General features: G+C 41.1%; 1 protein-coding gene across 5 annotated transcripts in view; it reads left to right on the forward strand.

Moving 5' to 3' along the window:
- The window catches only part of St6gal1 (ST6 beta-galactosamide alpha-2,6-sialyltranferase 1), a 69471-nt gene that overhangs the window by 34909 nt on the left and 29972 nt on the right, over positions 1-4590 (forward strand). For 2 of the 5 annotated variants that reach the window (XM_013034799.1, XM_013034804.1), the window contains exon 1: positions 2178-2281. The exons of 2 other annotated variants lie outside the window; for them this stretch is intronic. The gene's annotated coding sequence lies outside the window, so the exon portion shown is untranslated. One more of the 5 variants, XM_013034800.1, reaches the window with a different exon arrangement.

Here is a 4590-nt window from a genome sequence, read left to right on the forward strand (position 1 = left end):
TTTCCCTTCCCCTCCCCAAATTATACCAACATCAAATACAGTGAAAACAAGAGTTATACCGTGGGGGAGGGACATACAAAGCAGCAAAAAAATCACTTTATAAATATGTTAGAGGACTAGGAAGGTGGCTCAGTGGTAGAGTGCTTGCCTTGCATGCATGAGGCCCTGGGTTCGATTCCTCAGACCACATAAGCAGAAAAAAAAAAAAAAGCTGGAAGTAGCGCTGTGGTAGAATGTGGTAGAGTATGGTAGAGTGTGTAGCTCAAGTGGTAGAGTACTAGCCTTGAGCTGAAGAGCTGAGGGACAGCGCCCAGGCCCAGAATTCAGGCACCTCGACTGGACCCAAAAAAATAAATAAAATAATGTTAGAAACAATAGCAAGAAGGAGAAAAACCACTTGTGTCCTTATCTTGGGGTTCATTTCGCCTAACATCATCTTATCTGACCTTTGTTCTCTGTTCTTATTTTTAAACGATCCTGCTTATATCTACTTAGTGCACTTGCTGGAAAATAGAATCCCTGTCTAGGAAGTTATGTAACAACTCTTCTTGGCAACTAGTATTTGGCAAACGCTTGACAGGAAACAGAAAGAGAAATAGCCAGGTATGAGTGGCTCATGCTTGTAATCCTAGCTATTCAGGAGGCTGAGATCTAAGGATTATGGTTTGAAGCCAATCTAGGTAGAAAAGTCCCTAAGTCTCTTATCTCCAATTAACCCTCAAAAAGCTGGAAGTGGAACTGTGGCCTAACCTCCAAAAAGCTGTGAAAGTGGAATGCTAGCTTTGAGTGGAAAAGGCTAAGGAACATGTCCAGGCCCTAAACCCAAGCCCCACTACCAGTGCTTGCGCATGTGTATGCACACACATGCACAAGTCTGCATAGGGATTAAGACACCATGTAAATATATATTGTGTTTGACTATGCCTCACCATGTGGCAAGTGTTGGGGTTAGGAATTTCTTGCAGTTTTTGTAGTGTTGTGTCTCCAGCAAATGCCAGATGAGTGAACCTATTATGAGTACTGATGTATGTTTTCTTCAGGCTTTGGGACAATTGCAAAGTAGAAGATCCCAGGCCTCTCTAATGCTCTCAGGCTGTAGGACTTAGATCTCTTGAGATATCATAAAAACAACAAAATTAGGAGAACCATTGAACTTGATTCCAACCAGCCTTGAAATTGATTGCTCAGTTTCTGGGACAACAGAGCAGAGATGTACACTAAACAATACCACAATGAAGGCATAGGCCAGATGTGGAACATGGGCAAATGATAATAGTTTTCTCAACAGAAGAGCAAAAAGAATGGAGTGAGAACTGTTACAGATGAAAAGAGTACTGAAAATGATATATTGTCCAAACTACGTTGACTTTATCTGAGCATTTTAATGTAAACAACAACTGGTAAACTGATTTGGATTTTAGTAGACACTGGTAGTGTAGTCAGATTTAGTTATTGTATTTATAGATTATTGTATTATAGATTTATAGGTTCTCTGGAAGAACCTGTGTGTGTGTGTGTGTGTGTGTGTGTGCACGCGCGCGCTGAGGTAATGTAGATAATTAAACTCCATTTATTTAAATTGTTTGAGGGTCTGTATTCACAGTTCTTTCAAAGATGGTAGATAGATTATATGGTTCTAAATACCAGAGTGTGAGTTAATACATTACATATAATTGCTCTGTTAGAACATAGGGTTTAATTTCCTCATGGAATCCCCGGTTAGGGGAGAATTGACATTATGTCTGATATTTGCTTTAAAGTCCTGAGTGGGAGGGATGTGGTGAGGGACAGTAGAGATCAGGGGGAAGTGAAATGGTCTATTTTTTTTTCTCTCTAGTTTTCTGTAGTGTAGGGTGTGGTGTTGAGTGATATAGGCAAATGGAGGAAAGAGATGGCTCTGTTGTGTGGGTGGGGCATCTTGTTTATTCAGTTTTCTTTATAGGCTCTTTTTGCTTCTTTTTTCTCTTCTTTTCTTTGATTCATGGAATGGAGTACAGATTGGAAATCTTCCCCTGTGGGATGTGCTCACTATTTAATGATAGATTTTTATTGCTGGGCCGGGCCTGCTATGCTTGTACTCTAGGAGAAGGACCAATGGGGTGTGAAGAGCCTACATTTTGGCCAGGCACCTGTCAAACTGAAAGGCATCTATTTCTGGAAACATAAGTTTATCTGTCTTTAGAGTACAATGTTGAAGCTAGAGGCAAGTGGCCAGACATTTCTCTTTGCCTTATTTAATCAGAGGGGCTGGTTCTGGCTCAGGACCACTACCATCTAGGTGGTAAGAATTTAAGCTGCTTACTCCCCCCCACCCCTTCCTCAAGTTCTCTTTTCTCTTAGAAGAACTCCATGGAAATGTACTCACAGGTGTTTCTGAGGATCTCACTGTCTTCTTCATCTGTGCCTGTCTAGATCCAAGAAGATTTGATCTCAGGTAAGCTGTCCTTTTGCAGGCTGGAAGAATTGATCAGCCCTTTTATCTTCGAGTCTGTGATCTGGGCAGGATTTCTCCCTTCTGATTCAGCCCTTTAACTAGGCTTGTTCTCAGATAGACAGTTGAGCAAAGGCAGTATTTCAGACTGTATTTCTCATTGTTTCCTAAACTCACTTATCAAGTTTACCAGCTAGGAATTTGTTATCTGTTGCATATCATGTTTCTGATGATTGCTGCCCTTTTCAGCAAAATAGTGGCTTGTCAGAAATGTTCTAATGCCTTGACCCTTGTTGGCCTGCATTTGATAGAACACAAGTGGTTAGGAACTGGGATGTTAGAACCAGTCAACCTCTAGTCTCCCTTGGGGACTTTGGGAAATATAGGTCTGACTATATTGTCTAAGGCACAGTTGTTGCTACAAGAGTTAGGTGGGGGCTGGGAAGGTGGCTCAGTGGTAGAGTGCTTGCTTTGCATGCAGGAGGCCCTGGGTTTGATTCCTCAGCACCACATAAGCAGAAAAAGCCTCAAGTGGCGCTGTGGCTCAAGTGGTAGAGCGCTAACCTTGAGCTGAAGAGCTGAGGGACAGCGCCCAGGCCCAGACTTCAGGCTCCATGACGATGACAACAACAACAACAAAAAAGAGTTAGGTGATCTTGATGTTACAGAAGCTTCAGAACATGGTAAACTCTCAATAATTATTAGTTCAAACAAAGCAATAAAAATCTGTCATTAAATAGTGAGCACATCCCACAGGGGAAGATTTCTAAGTATTATTATCCATATCTGTCAGATAGAGATACAAGGATCACAGACAGATGTTGATTAGATGTCTTAAATGACAGATTAAAAAGTCAGAATCTACATTTGTGAGATGACAGTTCCTAGTGAGAGGGGTGTGTGTGTGTGTGTGTGTGTGTGTGTGTGTGTGTGTGTGTGTGTGTGTGTGTGTGTGTGAAGTGTCTTGAATTCAGGGCCTAGGCTCTGTCTCTTAGTTTTTTCACTCAAGTTAGGTACTCTAACACTTGAGCCATAGCTCCACTTCTGGCTTTTTTTGGTGGCTAGTTGGAGATAATCTCACAGACTTTCCTGTCCACACTGGCTTTGAATGGCAATCCTCAGCCTCCTAAGTAGTTAGGATTATAAGCATGTGTCACCAGTGCCTGTAGTAACTTCCTTTTCTAAATCCATGGCTCCTCGAACTATTGGTAGTAAAGGACTGGTTTCTCTTATTCATTTTTTAATGTATCAATCAGTTGTAAAATATAATAAAATGGATTATAGAATAATATAATGATAAAAAAGACATTCAAAATAGAAGGCTCATTTTAAAATATTCTTTTTGCTAGGCATAGAACTATTGGATTCAATTATCATGCAAGTTCTTTTACTTATTGTAAAGGTGATGAACAGGAGAGTTATAGTTACAAAAGTTAGGTAATGAGTACATTAAAGTATGAGTCTTTATTTTTTATTTTTATTTAATTTTTGGTCTTGGAGCTTGAACTCAGGGCCAGGGCACTGCCTTTGAGTTTTTTTGCTCAAGGCTAGTGCTCTACCACATGATACAAGTTCTTTACACTCAATTTCTGTACTTATCTCAGACCTTAGACAACTTCCTCCGACTAATGCTTGTCTATAGCTCTCACTTTGGGAGAGCTACCTGTTTTTCAGAATCTGGGGCATAAACTGACCACTTATATTTTAATTAGGTTGGAGTTGTAGCTCAATGGTATACATGGGGTCCATCACCTTAAACAACAGAAAGCAATACAACACTCCATTGCTTAGCTCCACCCCAGACTATTTGGATCAGAATGATGGAGATAGAATTCAGGACTCTACTTTGTGTGGGTTTTTTTTTGGGGGGGGGAGAGGGTTGAGGGCAGGTGCATTCAAGGGTGTTGGTCCTGGAACTTGAACAATGACATGAGTTGTTTTGCTGAAGGCTTTTGCTCTACCACTTGACCCACAGCTCCAGCTTTTGATGGTTAACTAGAGATAAGAGTCTTACTTTCCTGCCTTGGCTAGCTTTGAACTGTGAATCTGAGTTTCAGCCTTCTGAGGAACTAGGATTACAGGCATGAGCCACTGGTGTCTGCCTTAGGAACCTCCTTCTTTCCTTCTTTCCTTCCTTCCTTCCTTCCTTCCTTCCTTCC

The sequence above is a fragment of the Dipodomys ordii genome, unplaced genomic scaffold (genome assembly GCF_000151885.1).
Source record: "Dipodomys ordii isolate 6190 unplaced genomic scaffold, Dord_2.0 Scaffold196, whole genome shotgun sequence".
NCBI classification, from domain to species: domain Eukaryota; kingdom Metazoa; phylum Chordata; class Mammalia; order Rodentia; family Heteromyidae; genus Dipodomys; species Dipodomys ordii.